The sequence below is a fragment of the Dromaius novaehollandiae genome, chromosome 8 (genome assembly GCF_036370855.1).
Source record: "Dromaius novaehollandiae isolate bDroNov1 chromosome 8, bDroNov1.hap1, whole genome shotgun sequence".
Classification (NCBI taxonomy): domain Eukaryota; kingdom Metazoa; phylum Chordata; class Aves; order Casuariiformes; family Dromaiidae; genus Dromaius; species Dromaius novaehollandiae.
In genome coordinates, this window is record NC_088105.1 from 29,562,242 (window position 1) to 29,588,804 (window position 26,563).

At 41.8% G+C, this 26,563-nt stretch overlaps 1 protein-coding gene across 5 annotated transcripts in view; it reads left to right on the top strand.

Moving 5' to 3' along the window:
- The window catches only part of PTPRF (protein tyrosine phosphatase receptor type F), a 394,663-nt gene that overhangs the window by 92,421 nt on the left and 275,679 nt on the right, over nucleotides 1-26,563 (top strand). For all 5 annotated transcript variants that reach the window (XM_064516086.1, XM_064516084.1, XM_064516088.1 and 2 more), the window contains one exon: nucleotides 3,673-3,753. The gene's annotated coding sequence lies outside the window, so the exon portion shown is untranslated. The remainder of the gene's footprint in view (nucleotides 1-3,672; nucleotides 3,754-26,563) is intronic.

A 26,563-nucleotide genomic window follows, 5' to 3' on the forward strand; every position in this document is an offset into this window, starting at 1 on the left:
TTCTTGAGAACCTGTCTGCTGCTGTTGCTGGCTTTGAGCTAATCTTGTTGGTTGTGTGTATTTTGTGTTTTCATTTGTTTTAAAAGGGGGAGGATGTAATTTAATGTGCTAAAATGTTGTTGGTGTACTCTCTCTTCAGTCACTGTACATCTCTAGCAACCTAAATCTCCTAAATGATGGAGACGGTAGCATGCTTCATGGAGGAGTTTATCTCTGGTGAACTGCTGTTGCCACTTTCGTCACTGCTGAATACATTTTTCTGTTACTGTCTAATCCTAAATAGCAGAAGTCTAGTGTTTATATGCCCTCTCTGTATAAGCACAACGTCTGTTTTTGTAAAGTTGGCTGTGGCGTTCAAAACTGAATGAATCAAAAGTTTTAAATATATGTGCATCAGACCAACATAAGCAAAGTAATTTAGAACTTAAGTGATCGCTTCCACCTGAACAGCTCCTGTTGGGCAAAGGATTTTCATGGGTCTTACACTGCATATTATACAGTGCTTGGTTTGACTGAGAGTATTTTCTAAATTCACCTTAAATGTCTTTGCTCTTTGTGTCTATCTTAATATTTCCAGTGCAGGAAGAGGTTTTTGATGGCATTTTTCCTTCCTTTTACAGCGGTAGGGCCACTATGGTGGAGAATAGTTGACCTGAACTGCCCTTACTACGTAAATACAGAACCTACTTAAGCTTTTGAAGAAAAGGAGTCTTTATTGAAATAAGTGCGTGTGCACCATGGAAGATTGCAATTACAAGTGTTAGAACTATAGAAAATTCCATAGGATTTCCAAAGAATAAATACAAAAGAAATGCATAAAAAGCAATATCATAGTTAACAGCAGAGACTGATACTTGTACAAGAGGAAATTCATATAAATTGTTGGCTTACAGAAATTTCAAGCATTTTTATGCATTTAATAAAGGGTTGCCATTTAAATAGCTTAAGTATCCTTCTCTGTAGATAACGTGCCCTGGGATTTAACAAACCACTTATTGTTGGATGAATTCCACTCAGATGTGATTGCCATTCTTGCAACAAAGAGTAGCTGATGAAGAAAGTGAAAAGAGCCAGTACTGAAATGGTTATCATGTTAGTAGTAGTGGGGGAGGGAAGAGAACAGGTTTGTGCAATCTTTTTCTATTAATTTAGCCTTAGAGAAATCCTGGTCATGGGCAGGCTGTTACATCAAACAGAATCAAAATATTGTTTCTGCCCACAAAACCTTCTAACTGAAGTTGTTTTGACTCAAATGAGGCATTAGCTGGTTTCAGATGATCTGGGGAGAAATGGGAGCTGGTGAGACGTAGCCTGGTGGGGAGGTGGAGATGTCATGCAGCAGCCCAACCACAGCCAGGTTTGGTGAACCTGACTGAAAAAGAGCATTTAAAGGAAAGCATCAAGGCAGAAGTGCGCATGTTTGAAAGAGGGCTTTCCTTATGCCCCAGGGAGACTGCTAAAATGTTCCAGGTGGCATGCTTTTTTTTTTTCCTCCTCTCCTCGCCCCTGTTTTTTGAAATGCTGACCTGAGGGATGGAGACTGACAATATGGGGCAGCTGAAGAAGGTGGGAGTTGGCCACCTGATGCTGAGTGAGAGATGCTGGGCTGAAGATTGGGGCCCTGTATACAAGGGCAAAAAACTTACCACATGCAGCATTCGAGGGATTTTGCAGGGGCCGAAGAAAGAGGGAGACAGCATTGTCAAAGCTGGGAAAAAACATAGAGCTGCATTCTGAATGGGTATTGACAGGATAAGACCTCAGGAGTTAGGGCAGGAACACGTTCTGGACAACTGCAGCAAACGTTGCAAATGTATGCTAGAAGTAAATATAGTAGAGTAAGCACTGCTACAGAGTCATTGAAGTCAATGCTGCATAACATAAAATTGCATAATATGTTTATTTGTGAAGGTTATTAAAGCACAGTTTCAAGCTGATCCGAGTCCTTGGAAAGGTGATTGTTTTCTGCTTCCCTAGGCTGAGGTTTCATGATACGGCTGAGTTTGACCTGATGGCACACTGCCAGTGGAAGGGGTGAGCTTGCCATTCCCCTTGCACCGCTTTGGCACTTGTCCAACCCGCTCACAGGCTGGTTCACCTCACTGTACTGGGAGAAATGAACTGTCCTTTCTCCCCAGAAAAGTGAATGAATTTTTGCTAGTCGGTGAGCTCAGTTTGGGAAGGGATTAGACAGTCTCAAAGCTGTATGTGGACAGGAGGGTAGGTGTGGGGTCCCTAAGTGCACATGGGGTATGTATGCTCCTTTTTGTGGCAGCAAGCTGGTAGGTTGCCTGAGCCATATATAAAACTTGGGAGTTGGAGTGAATTGGCATTGCTCCTGTCTCAGCACTGAGTCAGTGTGTGACACAGCAACCATCAAATACCCTGATTTCAGGGCGCTATCACACTCTTTGAAAAGTGCTGAAAATTTTTACAAAAGGATTACTTTGTAAATGATAAAGACTAAGTAATGCATTTCACACATTTGCATAATTTTGAATCATTTATCCTTTTGAAGACTATAGTCATTCGGCTCGTTTTAGAGAACACTTAACGATGTAATCGAGCTCAAACTGTCTGTTACCTAGCTGAGCTGACACTGAGCGTGAGTGTGGTTTGGGGGAGATTACGCACATACTCTGTAACCCGGCAAGCGTCATCGAGCAGAGTGCTCCAAGGACGACAGAGGTGGGAGGCATGGCCAATGCTGGGAGGGGTCAAGGTACCTCGTGTAAGAAACTGGAGACTGGAACTGTGGAAATGGGTCATATCTTGGTGCTGATAGCCTTTGAGCTCATGGGCTTAGGAGGAGCTGGTAAGAGAAACTTTTGCTGGTAGGATGGAGGGGATCACCAATTGCAAATGCTGGAGAACCATGGTTTTTTGGTTTTTTTTTTTTTGTTTGTTTTTTTTAACATAGTCACAAGATGGTAGTCATGAGTGTGACTGTGGGGGGGGGGGGGAAGAAAAGTAGGGTAAAGAAAGAAAATAGATAATCCTAAGAATGGAGATTCCACCTGAGAGAGACCACAGAGAACTTGGTTTGAGTGGTAAATGGGTACTGAAAGGGAGGTGGTATAATTCATCTTTACAAATACATCAGGGAAATAAACACAAGGGAGAGAGAAAAGCTGTTTAAGCTGCAGGATCAATGTTAGCATGAAAACAAATGGATAAAAACTCAGTCAGGAATAAATGTTAGGCTGAAAATTAGAAGGAGATTTCCGTCAATCAGAGGAGTTCAGTTCTGGCATAGGTATCAGATAATGGAAATTGAGGAAAAACATTTTCCATGCTTTGGAGGCTGATGGCTTTCTGATCAGGGCTCTTGGCCACGGTGCTTGTGAGAGGGGGCTGGAGCTGGTGTTTCGAGAAGGAGCGCCCTTTGGTGACTGCACTGGTGCGTGGCAGTGGGTTATCATGATGGGGTCATGTCAAAGTGGGAATGGGGAAATTGTCCCTTGCTGTCATAGTTCTTAAAAAAAAAAAAAAAAAAAAAAAAAAAAAAAAAAAAAGTCTGGATGGGATGGGAGTACGTACTTGAACCTAACTGTTTTTTTCCCAGGATGGAGAAGTCATGTCAGTAAGTGAAGTTTTAACCTTTACTGCTTTGTGAATTTCTTTGCTGCCATGGTCATTTATGACACTTATTTTTATGGTTTTTTCTTCTAGGTGTTTTTATGGCCTCTGTCACAGTAGTGTCTCAGTGTCTCCCAGGCATTTATGGATTTATTCTGAGAACGTTCCTGTGAGGTAGGAAAACATTATTACCTACATTTTACAGACTGGGAACTGAGGTACAGTGCGATAAAGGTTGCAGGAGGAGTTTCTGGCATCGCCAGCAGTCAAAATCTGATTGCCAGAAACTTGTTTATTGTCCTAATTGCAACCCCAGCTACCTGTCTTTGTGTGGGTTTTTTTTGTTTTTTTTGTCTCCTGTTCCGAGTTTTTGTACAAACAATCTGCAAGGGCTGGGAGGACCTGTGGAAAATATGATTAGGGTTACTGATGTCCTTTTTTTAACATTGTTACTTAAGAGTTGAAATACCTTTCTAAAAATATCAGCAGATCTGTTTATGTTAAATCATTAACATGTTTAGACTTTCAACAGATAAGCTGTCATACTTTTTTGAGTCAGTAACTCCTTTATCCTACCTGTCTGGGCTTGTGGTTGTTGAATTCTTACTCTGCCTAATTTAATGCCATCCCAATCACCTGAAGCAATGCCAAGAATTTCATCATCCATGCAAAGATCTGATTCGTGTCAAGACAGGTGTAAAGTTTCTCAAGCACATTTATGTATTAATTACTATTTAACTTTATTTTTCAAAGGTCTTTCCAAGCTAGCTAAAATGTTCAGCTTTGAGCTCCCAGATTTGCCCAGAAATGGGATTTCAGTGCCTGATTAGTGGTGCTGATCCCTTTCAAAACTATTGCAAAGTTCCTGAGACATGTATGCACGCTGAGTTATCATTTACATCATAAAATCAACTGTCATGAATAACAGCTTGAAAAATCTTTTTTTTTTTTTCCCCCCTTCAAGTAAGGAAGCTTTAAGATAGCTCTCTCTTGAGCCTTTCTTTCCCTTCAATCTGGTATGTAAAGTGTGACTTTTACTGCCTTAAATTTTTTTTTCAAGCTACAGCAACATTACAAATTATGAAGACACCAGCAGACTCACAATTAAATACTTTTATTGTCTATTAAAATAAGCAACATTATTAAAATGATAACACTGCAAAGAAATATTTAATGCCAGCTTTCTAATTTTGCACTCTGTAAAATACACACATAGAACAGTATTTATGCTCTTTAGTAATGTATATTACATGCCTCTGTGTCCCCAAGAATGAAGCTCTAATGACTCATGAACTGTCTCAAAGTGTACTAAATAAGATTAAAGAGCTGGCCAGTGACCTTAGCAGTCAATTAGGCCATGCATTACTCAGCCCAGTATTTGTGGAGCGCAGAAGGGAAACTAAAACTCATTAGCTAAGATGCTGATGTTTGAAACAAGGTTTCTTTAAAACCAGGAGCTGGTCTTGTTGCTTAAGTGGAGATCGAAGCACTTAGCGTGGGTATGTCCTTGTGTGTGTGCGTTTGGAAGTGCTGCTAGCGTGGTCCTGGGAAGGTGAGAGAAGCTGGAGGAGAGCAAGAGCTGCGAGGCTCTAAGCCTTTTGGGCTGGGCTCTGCGAGCGCAGATGGTGGTCGATGCGGCACCTGGCAAGTGATATGGAGGTGGCACTCGGGTGGTGGGGTGTGCAGTCCGAAGCGTTGTGTAAAGACGGCACAAATGGGAGGGCTGGTTTCAGAAACCTTGTGTTTCACACAGGTGATGGCATGGGCTGGAGCTGCTTAGCACGGCGTGTTGAGCTCTTGTTTTTCTCTGAGGTGTGCCTGGGTCTGGTGTGGTTGCGCTGGGATGCCTGGCGGGCTGCGAGCAGGAGAGACGGGATCGTGCACCCACCATAGAGCAGAGCGCTGAGATGGGTATCCTCAGGGATGCCATCAGTTCAGGGCCATGCTCTCCACCAAGTCCCCTCCACCCCTGCCCGCTCTCCTGTGTGAGCCCAGGCACCCAAGGCTGGCAGAGCCTCCAAGATGAGCACATCTGTGAGGCTGGCTCTCCGTGAGGTGCGGAGACAGACCCAGAAAACACTTGGATTTTGGGAGAATCCCTAACATCTTTGGATGTCTTGCTGCTTAGCGTAGTTTGGTATTGCCGTGGGCAGTGTGGCAGAGCAGGCCGAGCTTGGGGGCTCTCCGCCAGCCTGGGAGGACGCTAAGCGTGAAGACAAAACTGAGCCGGAGCAGCGGCTGGGTTACGCTGCGCCTGAGCTCTGGTGGGTTTGGTCATGCTGTTGTTTGGTCAAAGCGGTGGTCTTCAAAGGCCTCTCTGTTTTCTAGCTCTTTTTTTTTTTTTTCTTTTCTTTTTTCTTGTTATGTATGTTTTCAGCTGACGCTGAAAAGTCATTCTATCATTCTTACTGTAAATTCAGTTTTCCTGTAAATAAAATATGACAGACCTGGCCCATACAAAATATGCCTGGAAGTGTGGTCTGAGTGGCATGCAGTAACATCTTTTAAAGTAAATCTTTCTTTAACTACATAAATTGGGCAGAATCTCACTGATCTAGGTCATAGTTTAACTGTAGGGTTTTCTTTTAAAACCATTTTCTTAATAAAGTCCATCTGTTCTGATTGGGGGACAGGGGAACCCAGAAGAAGCATCTCTTTTTGCTGCCCAAATGAATGGGAGAGGATAGATAAAGATGCCTTTTCAATCATGTCAGGCTGAATCTAAAGCATCAAGGCATGACTTTACAGGAGAACCCCTGAAGATAAACTGTAACCTAGATTAGCAGAATTCAGATTAAGTTTTCAGGAGTTTGGAGACTGTATTACCTCCTGAAGCAGTCTTTTGACATTCATTCAAACTAAAATTGTTGTATAGTCACTCTTTCAGGGATATTAGAGAGAGATAAATTTTTGATGTGAATGTTACAATCCTGAAGTTATTACGTGTGGTAAAGTGGAGACTGCTTGAAAACATTAAAAAAACCAAAACATGGTATTTTCCATGTGAAGTACTTACTGCTAGAAAAATGCTTGTGATTGCAGTTCAGTGCTAATGCTGCACATAAAAACCCAGAAAGTTGGACATTTTGAAATCACAGTTAAAACTGAGACTTCTGCACATGGCTAGTTTTCTTCATTCTGACTTAAAATAGTGATACAGTTGTCATCAGATAACACTGTCATCTTATTCTTTGGATCTTTTTATTTTTGAACTTATTTGCATTTTGGAAAATGTGTTGTGATAACATGTTCTCATTTAAAGGCTTTTCTGTAATATAGGTTATGTATTTGTACAACACACTGGCACAAAGCTTATGCAATTCAAAGTGATTTGATTGTGTCTTACGCCGAATTGGCTGGAGCATACTAATACTTAATGCAAAACAATGAGTTACCCATTACTTTTCACTCTAATTTGGTCAACAGTATTTTCTAGCTGTATGTTAAATGACAGCCTCCAAAGGTTATCAGCTGAACCCCCTTACATAGCTCAGCGTTCTTTATGTATGACTATATATGGGGTTTTTGGACTTAGGATATGAGAATTGACACAGTCTTTAACAAGTCCTTTTATCTTGCAAATGAGTGAAGTGCTTTAATATATTGGTGCCCAAAGGGCATGACTGTTGGCAATTTACCTAGTTTCACATAGGATGTGTTGGAAACTGCATGTGGAGAGGGTTTCCAGCTACAAATTTGGACTAATAAAATTCATTTCTGCTTTGAAGCTGTGTGTTTTAACTGCTCTACACGGATAGACATTTTCAAAAGTGTATTTAGGAAAAACAGTATCAGCAGAAGCTGGAGATATGACAATATTTAACCATATTTGCAAAACTGAACATAAGCATTAGCCCTCTGGTCTCTTTCATTTCCTTTTCTATTATATAATCAGCATATTGGTAGGTGGCTTTGGTGTTGTCGCTTTACCTGTTCAATTAATTTAGCTATCTGAAGGTTATGCAGTAAAGGTAGAATCATCATAACTGGCAATGTAACTTTGTCATCCCACATAGTCAGCACTTGCTAGCATTCTGGCGCAATGGGTTTGAATAGCTGCCATGCCATGTGTGTGTTTTTTAAACCCCAGACAAGTGCTGAACTCATTAAAAATACATGCTACATAAGTTAATGTGCGTAAGAAGTTTTGGTACCGAGATCTCCTTTGAGGATACATTTAACTCTAATTAACTTGGTTTCTTTCTACCTAGTATCAGCATAGGCTTGGTTGAAACCATCCAGTATTGGTTAGACCTCTGTTTTGAAGTAGAGGTCTTCAAAGTGGGGTTACAAATTAAGAAAAAAAGACTTGTGAATATGCATGGGATTTCTGGTGCCTGCGGACTGCCATCGCAGCTCCCTTAGCTATGCACTACTGACAGCAACAAAGAGCTCATGCAGGAGCCGAGGCACTGCAGTGGGTTTTCTGGGGCTGTGCTCCGTACTGCATGAATGTGTGCTGAGTTGCACTCCCAGGCAAAACTGGGGGTTTCTAAAGAGGCCTGAAATTATTAGGTTTGTTCTAATGAAATTGAACAATTGCATGATACCAAACTCCACTGACTAAAATAGATTCTGATTTTTTTTTCCAGTAGCAGAATAAGGAGCAACAGCATAGGAAATTACCAGTTTTTTATTTGGTCTGGCTTTTTCTCCCTGTTCATGCTTTCTTTCTATTCATTATTAGTTCAAGGATAATTTTCAAGTAGTCTGCTAATTATGACTAGTTTTTCTGTGGAGACAAGCAGCATGAAAGGGATTACTGATAGTGATACTTGCATTGGGAGCAAACACAAATATATGTGGATTGGAAATACATTGGTGGTTTGAGGGATTTCTTTTTGTTCTTGGCCTAACAGTGTTGGAAACCAAGCTATGCTGTTTTGTCCAGTAAAACAGATTTCAGTGAAAGCAGATTATAGTATTTTGGGAGGGACTGTTTTCACTTTATCACTCAAAAATGCTCACAGATCCATATTCAAGAGTAAACTGTTGTATTTTGTATAAATGGAAGACTGTATGGATTTGTTGTATTTTCAACACAGCTAGCAATAAAAAACATGATTTTTTTCCCCCTCATTTTTAACTGGTATTAGGGTTGCATTCTTACAAAAAGATTTTCTAGTTAAAAACCTCAGGTAAAACGGAAACTGGATTTAAAAAGTGAAAAAACCCACAATTTTTGAGTGCTCATTTCCTGAAAATTGGACCTTTAAAGTATTTCAGGCTGGATACACTAGAAATTGAGGCATTCAAATCACTAATTGCTTTTGAGAATGACAGCCAGAATCTCCATTAGTGTTGCATCTTCTGCCTAGGGGATCACAGAGCAGAGACTGATGCCTCTTTGAGGATGGAAGCGGAGCGGTTTAGGAAGGTGCTGTGCTTCAGCTGAGATCTGGTAGCAGAGCACACAAGCGTGTCTAGTTTGTGTCGCTGAAAAACAAAATAGAAATCACAGAAGATGATCTAAGGTTGTCTGTTCTGCTTTGCATAGAAGCAAACTAGCTATGCTTCTGTAATGAGCTACCATGTCTCATCTAGAAGGATGGTTATTTCCAGCAGATGAAAGGTAAATTACAGCTATAACAGGTGGACGCATTAAAATTTTAATGTGCTTCAAGATACCTTTCTGTGTTCAGAGAAGTGGGACTTGCTGTGCTAGCTTGGACCAGTGGTCAGTCTAATTTGGTACCCTACCTCTGGCAATGATTAGTGCTAGATAACTAAGAAACTGGTACAGGAAATCATGGATTTGATTATCAAATATTTTATCTGATGGGGTAGTTTTCTCTTTTCTGATTTATCAAATGAAAACAGGCTGGTTTAGCTACTGAAGGTGTCCCTTTTAAAGTACAGTTAATTTTCTCTTTAAATCTTTCTTTGTAAAAAAGGAGTTACTTGCATTTCTTAATGTTTTCCTTTTAGACATTTCAGCTGAGGATTAGTATAAGCCATATACAGGCTTTAACTGGGCTGGGGCTTTTTTTTTTTTTTTTTTTTAATGGCTTTTTGCAACCCTAAGAAAACAGTCATGCTAGTCTGAATAGTCTGGGGTTTTTTTGCTAACATTGTAGCTTAAAGATAAATGGGTTTCATGTAGTTATTGTATTGCTTGAGTGTGTCTTCACATTAATTAAAATTAATTTAAACAAGGCGATAGGAGTAAAGTGCAGAGTAGGAAAAGAATAGATCAAAAAAAGCAGATAAGATAGGTGTATTCAAATAGTCAGAGCCTGTTGAAATTTGCTCTAGGGTACATCAGCAACTGGCCAAGCAACCTTTGAACCATTTACAATTATCTTTCAGAAATTGTGAAGAGCAAGAGAGATCCTGGAGGACTGTAAAGGGCAAGCGCAGTACCTGCCTTTGAAAAGGAAGATCTGGGGATTTATAGGCTAGTTAGTCTAACTGTGATGCATTGAGAATTGGAACAAAATTATTAATCGGTTTCTAGGAATCTGGAGGTTAATAACATAAGGAATAAGAGGGAGCAGTAGCTGTGATATTGCTCGACTTCAGTAAGACTTTTGACATAACCTCTTGTGGCGTTCCTGTAGAATAGGGAAATATGCATATTTAATTATAAGGTACACAAATAACTGTTTAAAGACCATGTTTGAAGAGTAGCTACCTATAACTTAATGTGAAAATCAGGGGAACTGAAGGGTGGCACATGGAATCGTATGTATACGCCCCTGTTTGTCTTGGGCTGAGCTGTGTTTGCAGTTTCTCTTTGCTGATGTGGACAAGGGAATACTTACCAAATTTGCAAGGAAGCTGGAACTGAGAGTGGCTGCAAACATTTTGAAGCATAGTTCAGAATTAAATGATTGTGATAAATTGAAAAAGCATTTTGAAATCTGCAGCATATAACTTAATGAGCTGAAATGAGGAAATACAAAATAGTGAGTATGTGGCTAGGTTGCACAACTGCAAAAGAGCACTTGGGGACATGTAGTGGATCACCAGCTATATACACGCTAACAGTGTGATGCAGTTGCTAAAAGGACAAACTCAATCTGGAATATATTAACACGACTATAATTATGTGTGAGGTAATGATTCTGCTTTAGTCAGTGCTGCTCAGGCCCTGGACGTGAAGCTGTGTCCCGTCGCAAGACCTGCACTTCGGGGGAATGTGGGTTGACTGAAGATGTCCCCTGGAAGTGGCTGGGATTTGGAAGATGTATGACACATGGAGGCTATTGGGAGTGCTGGGTATGGTTAGTCTGTGGAAGAGGAGACTGAGTGATCAGCTGCTGTTTGTCTTGGCCACGGGACGGATGAGAAGTCCTCTTGGTTTACAGCAGGGCTTCAGGAAGGTGGCTCTGCCTGCTCTGAGAGCAGTGAGCATTGCCTCTGGTACCTGAGTTGCCATAAGCTCAGCTCGCACAGGGGTTCCTGAGAGCTGCTCCCAGCAGTGGTGGTCGGTGTGTATTTGAACTTGCCCTGTACAGAGTAGAGGATCTCAAGGCACTGAGGGTGGTCACACTAAATAAGCAGGAATTAGCAGAACTGCCAGTGGAGGAAGATGCATGTTGGGTGGGAAAAGCTCCCAGAGTGAAGAAACCCAGGAACTATTATCTGCTCTGCCACAGTTGCTGCAAGTGCAGTGACTACTGCTCATCTCTGTGGGTCCGTGTTTTCTCTCTCCGTGTAAGTCCTTTATAAAACTGATCTAGAGTCCACTGAAGATTGTAAAGTATGAGACATTTGAGTCAAGACAGGCATTGAAAATGGGAGTGCATGCAGCGGAGGGCCACCAGGCTGGCCAGGAGACTGGAGCGTGAGAAGTGCAAGTGGAGGCTGAGGGAGCTGCTCTTCCTTAGCCCGGAGGAGAGAGGGCCCCAGGGAGGATCTAGCTGCACTCTCCCCTCCCTTGCTGGTGGTTGCTGAGAAGGAAGTTGTTAGATTCTTCCTGGAGGAGCACAGAGTAAAGCGAAGAGGCAGTGTTCACAAGCTGCAGCAAGGGACATACCGGTCAGATATAAGCAGAAAACTTTGACAGCGAGAGTGGAAGAATGCTGGAACAAGGGCCCAGAGGTTGAGGGATCACCATCGATGGCGGTATTCAAAAATCAACTGGATAAGGTTCTGTGCAACCCCATCAGACTTCAGAGTTAGCACTGCTTTGAGCAGAGGGTTGGACTGGAGACCTGCAGAGGTCCTTTCCTACCTGTCTTACTCTGTGATTCTGTAAACAACTTTTGTTCCCCTTTTCTTTAGGGGGTGAAATTCTTGAATTGTTGAAGTCTCAGGCACAAGTCAATGGCAGTGCTCCTGTAGCTGATGTTAATCAAGGATTCAAAAGGGCAGGTATTTTAATTACTGAGATTTGTTTCCCTTTGAGTAGTGTCTGTTAATAACATGAAGCTTGTTTTCTTGATCAAGCTTCAAGACAAAACACTGTTAATCAAATGTTTAGGTATCTTCAGTGCTTCAGCAGTTTGTTTTGTTAGAAGCACTTGGTTGTTTTTGGACACAAGCTTTTAACTTCATAGCTGTTGAGAAACCTTTGCATTGAGCACATGGTTGATGAGCAAATGGCATGATTGAGTGTTCAAAGGAGAATGTAGCCTTGTAATGTAATAAACATGTACCTAATCAGAGAAGCTTATTTTCCATCATCATAAACAGAAAACATGTGATGAGTGACTTCAGCATCAATTTCTTCTTAATGTTTTGCAAAACTAATAGCTATGAGCTTTAATGGGTGCAGGGATACGTAATCTCTAACATGCAATGGTTAAAGATTAATGTACATTGGCTGTGTTTAAAGATCAAGCATGGCTCTTATGTAGCAAAGCCTTAACTCTATTTTTAGCTCTGTGAAATTTTGAAAGGTGGCTTCTAAAGGTAGGGAGCTTTGCCATGTAGAGAGATAGTCCTTATCAAGAACTTTATCAACAGTTGAATGCAGTTGTTTTTCTTGAAAGGTTTTTCTGGGTTAGAATGTCGAGAAATTGACACTAAAGTTTCTGTCAAGGTCTGATTTAATCACTTAAACATAGCCGGGCTGCCTGACAGATGACCACATAAAGCATTCTCAGAGACTAATGGTCTGTCTTGTTCGTCTGTCCCTATATTTTTTTAATCATGCTGATGTCTTTTTTTTTTTGAATGTGTTCCATTAAGCTGACAAGGCCACCTTGCTCGGAGGTGCTGCTGTTGAAGTTATTTCCCACGATAGCTGTGGCAGTGTGCAGGGGGCTGACCCCTCCTGCCAGCTGGGACACTGTCTTTCCTGGTGCTTGCACAGTGCCATGGAGACTTTAGACCATCTGTTTAATCTGCGTTAATTGTGTTGTGTATATATACCTTTTTTTCCCTCTTAGATTAACGTTCGTTAATCTGTTGTAACTGAAGTTGCAACAGTGTGAAATTTTATGATGCCCAAGTTTGAAATGATCCAGCTTAACTTTCTGACTTTCCTTTCAAGGTGTTTCTTGTAGTGGTTCTGCTTTGCCAGCCTGCACACAGAGGTGATGAACAGGGCTTTCTCCTGAGTTTTACTTTATAGTCATTATCTCCAGATGGCGTGTATCTTTTTATGCTATTGTAAAAGCTATATTGTTCACCTGAAGTTCTGTTTCTTATGTAGTATAGTTGGATTTTTTTGAAGCTTCAGTTTATCTGTTTATCTCAGTAGTACAATTTATTGGCATTGCTGGAATCAGAGAGTCTAACTGATGAAGTATACAAGGAAGAAGGGCTGATAAAACGTATGCTATAGATGTTATGACAAGTACGTCATATTTTTTGCTGGAAAGCAGAGTGACTGATTGGCTGTAGACATTCCTGACACTGTCTGACAGAAAGGGTTATTTTATCTGAAAACAGTGCAGTTACAGATGAGAGAGTTCCTGAAAAACATCACTCACTTTTACTAGTGACATCCATCATTTCCTAATTATGGCTGCTTTCAGGTAAAGAAACCAGCTTTTTTCGTTGTTCCTTTGCAGCTTTTCTTGTCACTGCAGGAGCAGGGTAGGGTTAAAGTAGGTTCTTTATCCTGTGGCACAGGGACCTGTGGCTTAAATTAATGCTTGTTGGTGTCTGCATGTTAGATGTGTGTCAGGGTGCTACAAGAATGGCAATGGCTAGTGACTGTAGAAAATGAGTAACTTTGGTAGTTTAACCACCTCTTTTGAAACACAGAAGATCTGTTAAAGTTTTGCTCAGAAGTCCCAAGTTTTACAGTTTCGTTGTCCCTTAAGTTGAATCAAAATGGAGCAAGTCATGAGCGATGTGAAAAGGGGAAACCCTTGATACCTGTTTGGATTGAGGAAAGACTTTTCGACTCCCTGTTTTCCACTGTTTTTGACAGCAGGAACCTTCCTCTTGGTGCTTCATAAGATCTCCCCTATCTCATGGTGGTGGCCAGCAGCACCCGCTTCCCCAGTGCTTGGTGGGTGCTGCTGCTGCCTCTTGCTCCTCTGTAGGAGGGCCCATGACTGGCTACCTTTGCTGCTGTCTTGGACAGGAGGAGGAAGAAGGGTCCCCTGTCACCTCCTGGGCTGGCAGCAAGCCTTTGCCTGCTTCATGGAGGGGCTGCTGGTGTGGTGTGTGGGCCGTGTGGCTGGAGCCACTGTCAGAACGAAAACTGAAGCTGGAGTTTCTGAAATGCTGAGTTGGCCGAGCTTTTTTCCGACGAATTTGATGGTGCCATACAATTCGGTTTTGAAAAGCCGCGTACTTCTGTCGGCGTTCAGAATGACTGGCATGAGCAGTGCCTGGAGATGCAGTGCTGCTTCCAAGCCCTCTGCTGCTTCCTGGCATAAGAGCAGACGTTAGCAGCTGTGTCCATTATATAATGGCCTAATTGATCTGAAAGGCTCTGATCTGCTGGAGGCCTTGGGATGGCTGAGTATCTTACATGCTGATTTGCTTGTGCCCACCTTCTGTGTATGGCTCAGATTTTCTGCTGGGTCCTTGAGAAATTTATTTTCCATTGCAGTGCAAAATCATTCTCTTCTTGTAGCCCTAAGCATGAGCGGTTAGGGGATTTACTTGTTCTGAGTGTTACTGTTTACAGTACAGATAAAGCTAACTGTTGGTTTTGTTTGCTTTTATGCATGTATGTGCCATGTGTTCCACCCATGAGTGCTCTTGTCTGGCCAGACTTCTTTTCATTTACTTTGTGTGACCAGACCACAGGTACAGAGATGTAGGAGATACCATGGTGATAGTCAGTGTAGGTGCCTGTATGTGTGGCTTGGTGGGTTAGAATAAATGAGCTTTTTCAAAATTGTTTAATTGAGATGACTTTGCGGATGGTGAAATGTTCAGCAATTTATAATTGCTAAAATGTTCTGTGCTGCCTTTTGCCTTTGAAGAGCGGGTGCCTTGCAGCCCTCCCCTGGTTGCTGGTAGTAGCAGTAATTAAATACACCTGATAATGACAACAGGGCTGATGCACCTTCAGCCACTGAGGACACTGCCATCTGGGATGGAGAGTGCCCATTATGGTTTCTTGCTAGCCCTCGATTTAAATGCAGCCTCAAGGTTAAAACCACAGCCGAGAGATGGGGGAGTAGGTAACTCTGTTCCCCGAGTACCTTCCTGGCTTCCTTCTGGGGAGTGGAAGGACGGCGGCTGCTGTCCCATCTCCCTGAGTTGGTGTCTTGTTTCATTTTTGTGCTTGATTTTACATTGCTAATAGCAGGGCTGCTTCTTTGCAAGAAGACCCAAAGGTGTAGCCTGTTACTTCTGATAGAGGGAATGCAAAAGAAATGAAAGTAACTTAAAACAGTAGGCTGTTAGAAGTGATGCTGCAGTACCCCCTTGCCAAAGCTTTGGTGGCCGAACACCCCTAGCGCTAGTTCTGGAGGGACGTCATCCATGGATTTCACTGCAGTCGTGGAGCCTCAGACTTCTGAAAATTACACTCTGTACATTGGACAAATTGAGTAAAAAAAAAAAAAAAAAAAAAAAAAATACTGAAATATTGTTGTAGTTCTAGAGAAATAAATTAATTACACTAACGGCCAAGCTTTGTCTTTCTCAGAAAGTGTTGTTCAGAGCCTACCTTACTAAAAAAAGAAGAAAAAAACCCCCAAAACCAAAAAATACCCCTAAAATACCCCTAACCCGATCTTTTTGAGGTCTGAAAGCCTGAAGTCGAACATTATCTATCAACTCCCCAAAGACTAATTTGTGGGGAAGGTGGTGCCAGAGCAAAGTCTTTTGCAGGGAAAGTGTGGGAGAGGCCATCTGTCAATATTGTTCTTGCTGTTTTTCTAATGCTTTTACAAATTGATAGTCTGGGAGTTGTCTCTGCTGCAGGTAAAGCCTGTTTCAAGCCCTCGTGTGCTGATATTTTATTGAAGTGAGACACGAACGCTCCAGGGAAAATGGCATTGTGCAACAAAGCACTCTGATACATGCATATAGCTTAAATGTCATCTTAGGAGAAAAAGATAAAGCAGATGTTAATTGTAAAACTGTACTTCACTTACATTTTATTCTTATTAAAGAATTTCATCTAATTCAGCATATCTGAACACATAAAACTGCTGTGTTTATAAGCCTTAAAAATATTTCTTTAAAATAATTCTGTTTTAATAGAAGGGAGAATAAGTTTAGTAGTTTCTGATTAGAAAGTTCTTTTTTCCCCCCCAAGAATAGTCTGAAGTAAGTCGATTTTTATCATTTGTTTTGAAGAGGAGAATTACAAGTCCACGCTTTCTTTAACCATTAGATTAGCAGTTTGACTAGAATAGCAGTTTTAATCAGTTTTAATGATGTTTTTCCAATATGTAAGGGGCCAGGAGATGCATAAGTCTAAAGGTCTACTGGTAATTGCTGAAGTTATGGGAGCTGCTTACGGAATGTGCAGTGCCTGGATCGCTGCCTCTGCTGTGAGTGTATACACGACCTCTGCTCTTGGTTTAAAGTGTAATTAAGGAATACGTGCTTCTGTGTATTTGAAAACAATAAAACCATCCCATTTGCAGACTGTGAGGTACTTAGTGATGGCGGATACAGATGAAGTGCTTCAGTGAGTGCTGGTGTTAAATGATACACCTTCTCTTAAGAAAGAAATGTATCTGCTGTTATATTATTAGCTGACATTCTGGTGCCTCTTTCTCCAGTGCAGTTCTCATCATGTCAAATCAAACCTTTTATTGTTACTCGTGCTGGTGAGGTAATGGCTTGTTAACCTATGGAGGTAAAATCCTGTTTGCCACCTTTTTCAGGTGATCAAGGGACAAACTAAGAAATCCTGACCTGTCAGGCATTTTGCCTACAGAGCATACGAAGTTTTATGCGAACCCAATATCGAGATATTAGCTAGGCATTGCATTTTGTCTTTCTCTGCTAGTAAGGCCATGTGCCTTCAATGTGTGTCCCACCGTAGAAACCTCAGAGGGAAAAAATGATAGGCAAGTCATTTCTGAAGTCCCTCAAGACCAGCTTTTTTAGTTCTTAGTGTTGTTCCTTAGCATCTAATATTTCTGGAGTTATCTGGGTTAATGATGGTCACTCTGCAACAGTGACTGTCTTCCTTTTAGTCTGTTGGTTTGAAACGTTTAAGTTATAACTCTGGAGCAGGAAAAAACTTAATATCCTCAGTCTGGAAACGTGGCTTTTCTGTGTGGGGCAGAGGCAGACCTTGTTGAGGCAGGATTTCTTTCAGACAGACCAAGCATCCGTTCGTCACTATCGAATTAATGTCAATAGTTCTAATAATGCGTGTGTATCTGTGTGTTTGTGTATATATATATATTTAGCAGCTGTAGTATTTGAACCATGACTTGCCAAGAGAATACTGTAACACCTTTTAAATAGAGAAAGCAAGCAGGGGAAACCTCTGAACTGAACCTTTGTTAGCTGGAACATGGAAACCCGATAAGAGTCTTAGAGTACGGATGGAAAAAGACCTTGCTAAATAGGGGGAAAAGATCTGAAAACAAATACTCTCTCTCAGTGCTCTTGCAGCAGAGTATTAGGCTGGTTGGAATGAAACCGTAGCTCTTTGTAAGAAGTTAAGTGACAAAATGATGAGGAGTGGGTATTTTTTCCTGTCCGTGTGAACGCTGTTAGCTGACTCCTCTAGAAAAGGCCTCTGGTATGTAAACTTCTTTTCCCTTTTGAGGAAGGAATTTGAGATCTGCTTTCAGGGCTGCACATTAACCATGCTGCAGACTTTCCTTTCGAAGGCTTGGCAACAAATACGAACTTGACAACTTCAAGAGAACTGATTAAAGAGAAGAGATTTTTATATATAAACTTTTTTCACTGTATAGTTTTTGATCTGCTTGGAGGGATGAAAATCCAGCCAGGGATCTTTGTCATTTCTCTAGTTACTGCCTAAGATTAATGCCCAGACGGTTTTAAAAGGCCATTAGTACAAGGAACAAAAGTTAAAAGAAAACAAAGTCTCGTTTTCGGTTGCTTTCCCAGTTATTCATTGTGGATGCAGCGCATGAGCGCCTTGTAGCGCGCTGTGCGGCGGCGGCGCGGGAGCAAGGCCACAATGGGGACATTGTGGTCACCTTCCTCTCCCCACTCCTCCCGGCAGCGGAGTCGAAATCCGGCTTTTGGCATCCGAGCTGTTGCTTTGGCGACTGCTTATGACTGCAGAAGTATACATTGTGGTCTTGCCGAAGAGTTGAAAGGGTGTAAGGAAAAAGACAAATGTGTTCAAACACAACTCTGTTTTGCAAGCCTTCAAGGTGATTAAGAATAGAGCTGTTTACATATTATATTTAACGTGGTGTATCAGTGTAGCGTTAGGAATTCAAATGTCAGTGTTAAAAATCCAGAAAATATAATTAAAGGTGATATAACACTCAGAATGCTGTGCCCTTTACATATACGTTATAATTGCCTTTAATTAATAGAGTCTTGCAGTTTTACTAAGCAGCTCTGGGGTTTTTTTGCAGTTATTTAATTTTAGAGATGGCTGTGTGTTAATCCGTCAGAACAATTTTTTCCCCTCAAAAACCTAAAACACAATCTGTAATTCCGGGTTAACTGGATGCACCTTGTGCTCCTTGGTCTTATAACCCCCTCCCCCCCCCCCCCCCCCCCGAAAGTCTTCCTGCGAATCCAGTAAGTTTGTACAATGTATTTTTTGATATGAAAAGGGAGCTTTATGTCAGTGACGTGCCAGTGGTGAAAGAAAGGAAAAACGTTGAATTCTGTAATAAACACTTTGATATAGCAGCTCTTTCACAGGTGGAGCAAGAAAAATTGCCAAGTTGGAGTGCACAAACAGGAGAAAAACGTGCAGTTTCCTGGGACAGATTCACATGTGATGCTCCAGCAAAACATTTCTCTTTTTCTTCTCCGAAGGCTTTCAGCAGTGATGTTTGCAGGATTCTTGCATTGCTTCCCGTTGGATTTAATCTGCTTTGCCTTGCTTTGTCCTCATCACCTCAGGTTCATAAGGTCCTGGGGCTGGTGTGCTCTCCGTGCTCAGATACCCCTGCCCAGGCCTTTCACACAGAGCAAATGGTGACTGTAATGATTTAGGGCTCCATGCCTCGCCTTTAACGTAGAGATGCAACCGGTTACTAATGCTCTCCCTGAGCTAGCAAGTGTGTCCATTCACTGTGCTGGGCAGAGCACTCCGCTTGTCCTCCCCAAAGATCAGTGTTTGTACTCCCTCGATAGAAGAGAAAGCACTCCAAGCATGCGTTCAAAGCGAGAACTCGCATGGATCTGGCAGGCAGTACAATATCACTAATAGCACCAGATACTTAAGTAGCCTATTTTCATAATCCCACAGGTAGTTAGTTGTTAAGAGCATTTTCTCCTACTGGGAGCCTGGGAGAATATGTATCCCTCTGTTGAACTTCTTGTCAGCTATCACTTTATTTATGACCTTAATGGAGTTTCTGGTAGTCAGACTAAGATATAGTAGGCCCTACGTATATCCGTATTTCAATACTTTTATTTTACACCTAGTAGCACCTCATATTGGAGTAGGTGATATATGTGAGTCGCATCTGTACTGGTAACACAGACCTTTCCCATGCCCTCATAAATGTGAATTCCTTACTGGTTGATCTGCACTAAATTTAGACTAGCTTTTTAGTTGCATTTTGCTGATTTAAATGAGAAAAATTCTCTTGGGCTAGACGGCGTATGCTACTGAACTAGTACCTTGGGCAGAATTAGTAAATCAGCTATGTCAGTGCATTCTTCCAAAATCCGGAGTGTGGGAGAGAAGAGATTGACAGACCAGTAATTTCTCACTGGGGTTTATGGAAATTATAAAGTCTGTGGCATAGGGTAGGAAAGCTGTATAGTGCAGTTTTTCTTTTCCTTGTATACTTTTTAGACATATTGTGACAATTTTGAATTGGGCATGATGTTTTTTAAGAGGAGATACTTTCATGCCACTCTGAGCTTTGGAGGAAAAAGTCGTGCAGGACGCTGAAGAAACAGTTTGTGTAAAGAAGGTTTTAGAAGCTGATAATAAAGGTCTAACTCATTTGTGATACAGGAATAACAAATATGTTGCAAGTAAAGATTAAGATCACATTATTTCAAAACAAAAGAAGTTGCCTGAGATACACTTTTGTATTTTGATCAATAAGCAAATGTGTACGTGAAAGTTTTGGTCAGGAATGGCTAAGTCTTCAGAATTAAAATACATTTGTTGCTGGAACCTGAGCCCCTGATCCCTGTGTCACTAAAGACTGAGGAATAAAATAGTCCATATTATTTATTTTATCAAATATCCTTCTTGTTCCACTGTCAATTTATGTATTTTTTGTATGCTGACCTGTAATTTGTAGGCTCTCTGGGGAAAAAATCCTAATTAACAGTGGCTTTTGTAACATACTATTAAAGATGTCTTAAAAAGTAGTCTTTTGGTAAATTAGTACAGCCTTGTTGCCTTGAACACCTGGGGCCTTCCCTGTTGTCCAGGAAGTACCATCTCAGGACTGTATGGTGAGCGTGTGCCACCGTTGCTGTCCTTGTTCCTCCCAGCTGTGCTGAGTGATTCTCTAATTCAGACTGAACGCTTCACTTCAACTTCTGCTGAAATAAATTGGAAAGTGTTTGAAGAAGTTTGAAGAACGTAATTTGCTCTCCCTGGGCTGTTGTCTATTGTGTGCCTTCCCCAATTGTCCTGGGATTACAGGTCCTGCCTTGTCTGCTCACTGCCATCGGCTGTGATTCCCAGATCAAACAACCAGGCAGAGACTGTCTTTGCTCTGCCTCAGAAAGGAGACAAATCTGCAAAGGTGTCTTTTCAAAGAGGGGCTATCCTCATTAGTAGATCTTTATCAGATGTGGTTGTGCTGCTTGAAGGAACTTAGCCTGGGCAAGTTGTAAATCCCAAAATCTTCAGTCTCCTTATTCAGTAAATCTGTCATAAAAGGTGAGGAAGCATGTGGCAGTTACTTTAGTTCAAAACATGGTTAGAAATTCTTGAGTGCTGTGCTGAAGTGCAATACTTAGGAGAAGATTCTCTTTCGGAACAGATAGCAAAGGATTTCGCCTTCTGCAAAGTTTGCAAACGCGGGAGGAGCCGTGTCCGACTGTGGGAGCACGCTGGGGCTTTCTCTGGAGATTTACTCCAGAGAATGTAGGCTGTGGCAATTTTTTTTGATGTTATTGAAATATAACCATAGTCCCTGGGTGGAAGATTATTTTGCAAAAGAAAATCGATCTAAATACTCTATTAAAATCTTTTGTCGAGGTTAGTAAGTACTTCACAGTACCCACAGTAATTGCCTCGCAGTGTGCAGTTTGAACACTTCTTTCAAAGGCAGTCTGGGCTTGACCAGTCTCTGCCCATCTCACCGGCTTGTTCCAAACCTGCTTTGTCACTAGCAGCTGCACAATAAATCAGAGCAGGAGACTGCTTCAGGTTAAGAAGAATTATATTCCTTTCTTGTTCTCTTTTTTTTTTCTTCCCCCCCTTGTGTTTACTTTTAACTCAGATCAGCTCCCTGATCCAATCCACTGCACAACACTGTATTGACATGTCTGAGGGAGGTGATGCAGCGACTGGACGCGGACATAGCGACTGCTTAGGCCATCACTGTTGCTGAAAGACGAGCTTTTCCAGTTACAGCCTCCCTTCCAAGAGATGAATGTATCAGGTTACATTAAGAGTACTGTGAAAGCTCAGACTTTGTACCGTGGCTAGTACAGATTTCTGTTGATGTGCAAGATTCCTGTTCTTTTAAAAGAACCTGCTATGGTTTTAGAAGGGTTGAAGTCAAAGAAAATTAGAAGCTGTCTTCTGTCATAAAGGATGTGATTACACTATTAAAGGTGTGAATATAGTACTGACCTATTTTCTTTAGGAGTTTGGGGATTATGAAAGCAGGAATTGAAAAATGGTTCCTTATTCGAGTGAATTTCTGCTTTGTAGATCATGGGCAGGTGGCTTTCGGTTGTGTTCTCAACTGCTTGCCAGCAATGTTATCACTTAGAAAGCTTTATGGACAAAACTCTTGTTAAGATTTTTCTTCAACATATTCAGTGTCTAAATGGGGATAACCTCAAGATGGATAAGCTGGCTCTGCAGTGAATACTTACGGTTGATAAAAATTTCAACTTGAAGAGGTCGTATAGATACTCTATCCAGAAAATGTGTTCACTGATGTCTGAGTGTAGATCTTATCAGTATTGTCCTAGAAGACAATTGGTCATTGCAGGAGCAATGACTTGGTATTTTAAGACAGACTGTGAGGAACCTGTTATTGTCCACCAAATCTTTTGAAGGACATCAACTTAACTTCCTCTAGAGGATTAAAAAAATGCTGGGGGAGGATAGTTAGACTTTTAAACCTTTTTAGTTTGAAGAATACTTTTAATTTCATTATCAAAATCTTAGTGATGAATAATGATGAAATCACATAGTTGTCCATATTCAGTGAAAGCTGGCTGATCATTCCCTGCTCTTGAAAAGGAAGTGCAGGGCATGCTTTTTTAACTTCAAGCACAGACATATGCTGAATCTCAAATGGCTAGACTCTTACGCATGAAAAGCACTTGAGTATAGAAAGAGTAAGCGTTTTATTCTGAAGACTTCCCAACAAAAATAACCTATTCTCATAGCTACATTTTTATTAAAAAATCTAAGAAAGTAAAACCACTCTGTCCTCACAAAGTCCACAGCCTGTGCTGTGCTTGATGATCTTGATGGTGAGATTTATCATTACAAGGTGATTTTTAGGTTACTTATATCAGATCCTGCTTTACTCTGTAATATTACTTTACCTTTTATGTACCATCTCCCATTTGAAGATCCTTTAGTGCATTGCAAAGTAGCTGAGGTTGGCCCCATATTCTGACATATTGTCCACATTTGTCAGTATTGACTCATTTACAGACAGGGAAGCCCAGGAGTGTGGAAGGGAGGTAGCATGTTCAGTACTGTTCAAAGTTACAGGCCTAGCTGAAAAGAGGAAGAGGAGGGGGGAAAAAAAAGAAACAGACAAAACCTTTGTCTTCTCTGAGGTTAGAAGGTTGTGGTGGTGCCTGGTACAAAGGCCACAAGTCTCATGTGGAGGGAGCCTGTAGAATAAGGATATCACCAGTAGTCCCCATCTGTTACCTTCTTCATGGTATCACTCTGTCTCCCTGAAAAGGAAGTTGGGCAATGGTGCTTGCAAGGCATTAGTAAAATTATCATTAGTTTTCCTATTCCTTAGATACAGGTAAGACTATTAGTTAGGTACTTCTGGCCTGCTTTATGAGCCCATGTAATATCAAGAGGATCACATCAGTCAAAAGTGATGGGAACTGGTTGCAACTGTCTCGTGCAGTGCCAGTATTACTGCGTGTTGTGCAGGCGAGCGTAAGGGGGCTGTTGCAGTCGCTCCCTGCCCTGAGACACGGGGATCTGTTAGGCGATCGGCACTCGAACGGGGTATCCCTATGTATCCTCGTGCCCTCGGAGAGGGGCAGTGGCAGGCTGTTCTTTGGCTTGTCCACGCACAGTGCCTAGCTAATAAACTCTGATGTCTGAGCAGGGCTAGTGGTGTTCCTTCTTTAGCATGATAAAAGTATGCAACTTTTTTCTTAAACAGAAGAGGCTACAGTGTTTCTGCCTGAGACATGTAGGAGGATGGGGAAGGATCAACACTTGCCAAACAGCAAAGGATAAAAATCTGGTGAAATAAGGGATGCTTTCTGTCAAGCTTCTAAAAAGGCAATAAACAAACAAACAAAAAAAAAAAAAAAGGGGAAAAGGGGAAGAGAAATGGGGGGGAGGGGAGAAAGGATGCCGCAGCATCCTTTTACATCTGAAGTTAGTTAACCCAGATCCAAAAGTGTGCTCCTAAAGGCCAGGATATTGTGTCTGAAGAACATGTCCCTGGATATTCCGACTATTAGGTTGTGCATGTGTGTGCACACGCATATGAGGGGAATATAGTAAAAGCACTTAATGGTTGAGGCGTGTGGGTCGTGCATCAGCTTGGCAGTATGTGTTTTGGTAAATCAACAGGCGGGTGCTGTGCTGGCATTCAAAAGGCTTTCTTCTCTCTACTCCTCAAATTAAAAAGTTAACTTCAGTGTGGGGCCTAGACAGCATAAAGGTATATAATGTGTTACGTAAACCTTCTTTGCTTATAGCTTAATTGGTCTCGGTTCATTTTTTGGTGCGTGTCAGGGTGTGTTTACTCCTGTGAGACTACGTGACATCATCTGCTTTGCAGAGGGTTGTCAGACAGCAAAATAACGCACAAGGCTGGTTCCCGCTGGGCAGGAGCAGAGCAAAACCAACTTTAAGGGTGGTTGTTTTTTGTGTTTCCCTGGAGGAGCTGTGGAAAGTCTAAATTACAGTTTTCCTGATGGCTGTTTGAGCAGAAGTGTAACTGAGAAGCGTGCGCGTGCATGCGCGTGTGCTTCAGCAGAGCGTTAGTAAGAAAGCAACTGTCAGAACTTGGAGGGCTGTTTAACTCTCTTATTTTTCCCCTATTAGCCGGTGAAGCGAAACGAGTGGGAGGTCTGTAAAGTCAGATCAGCGTTGATACAGGAGAGCACAGTTCCTGTTGCGAGGATTTAAAAATACTCTTTAATGTAACAGAGAAAGGCAGAGCGAGAAGGTGTGACTGCATGCTGCAGCCAGAAATACTCGCGCGGAGGAAAGCCTGCATCTCTCAGTGCATGGCAGGCGGAACAGCGAAGACAGCGTGCAGCCCCTCCGTTTCTTGGTGCCTGTCTCTGGTACCAGTCTGGATTCCTCCGGGACTAAATTTAGGAGATGTGCTTCAGTCGAAGAGGAATTGGGTTCAGGACAGCGGTAACTGGATGAAATTTCATGTCTCTGGGGATGTAAGAGGTCAAGCCAATAATCTACAGTTGTCTTCTGACCTGTAATACTGCAAATCTGAGTTTGAGGGTTTGGCAAGTGCAGTTGCATTTGGCTGTGTGGATCATAGCATCATTTCTGTGGACTTCCCTGTTAAAACAACAGCAACAACAACAAAAAAACAGGACAAACCCCCCAAGTCCACCTCGCACACCCTCCCAAAAAATCCAGGCAACTTCTATAAACCAGGGTTTTCATCTGTGTGTATCTGACTGAGATTGACACAGTGATTGCTTGTGGGGTGCAGATGTATTTGGCATTGAGTCATTAGAAGCACTGCCTGATATTTCTGGAAAGGCAGTAATACGCGCTCTGGAAACGGCACTGGCCAGTGGTTCAGCGCACAGCCTGCTTCTCTCTCTGAGGCATCTTTGTTTCTGCTTAGTATTCTGCACGCTGTGCTGAGACCTGGGTCTTGTTTAATCAGTTTGGTTCTGATTGCTTCCTTGTATCCATGGGTCGCATCTTGAATTCAGTGTTTTGCATTACAAATCTGCTCTCTAGAGATGGGCAGGATATATAGCTCCATCTGCCACGTTTAGTTTTAGCCCTTTTTCACAGAGTCCTGTTAACAGGTGACATGCACGTCCCATCGAGATTGCAGCTAATTGCTGGGGTGTAATTATAGGCGAGCGCTGACCGGATGCTCTTCTGCAAAATGGTGGGACTGTCGTGGGCCGCAAAAAGAGGGGTAGCGCTAGCCCGTACGCGGTGCAGATCACATGCTTGCACCGTCCGGGAGCATGCGTTTGCTGTGAACAGTGAGATGAGTCATGAGAGCGAGATTATTCTCCTCGCGTGCCAGCTTGTAAATGCCAGAGAAGATGCAGGGAAGTAGATCTCTCACAGGAGTATCATTTGTTCTCTTTTGTTTCATGACATTTCGATGACAGTATTTTTAAAATGGTCACCTCTGCTTTTACTCCTACGAGACAGGGGTTAGTCTACAGTCAGGATGTGAAAGTGCTAATAAATGCAGTGTTTATGCGCCATCACTAGATGACCATTTTGATTTCTTATCTTCTTGTTCCTCTGCTAGAGCTGAACTTCTGTTGTAGGGTTATAAGAGATAAGTTGTGTATCTTTAGACTTTTTTTTTAAGGTGGAAAAACTGGAAATCAAACTGTTTCCAGGTTTTCTCTGAAGTGATACTTTAAGGTTGTCATACTAAAACCTAAAGTTTTGGTGGAGTTTTAAGAAGCTGAGAATAAAATTAATAAATTTTTGCAGGATAATTTTTTTTCTCTGGTTTTAGAAGCCTAGTTAACTAGAGTAACCTCTTGTTTTCAGACCAGCAGTAGTTACTCTTCACAGTTTCATAGCACTTTTAAAAAAATTTGTTCACTCAAAATAGTCTCAGGGAGGCAGATAAGTGCTGTCGCTGTTTTTATAACTGGGGAGCGTAAGGTGCAAAGTGGAGGCACTTGGCAAGGTCGCGGGAGTCCTTGCCTTTGGAGCCAGGACTGGAGCCAGCACTGGACCTGCCTGGCTGCTGCAGACGTCGCTCTCTTCCTCTGCTCTGTTGCATCGGGTGTGAAAGCGGAGGACACCTTCAGTGGTGGAGCCATCCAAAGAAAATTAAAACAGATTGTCTATAAAATGCATGCACGTTATCATTTTTACAGAAATAGAAGTATACAAATGTAAAATATGTGCAAAAATGTGCAAATGAAGTCAAATATTAAGTAA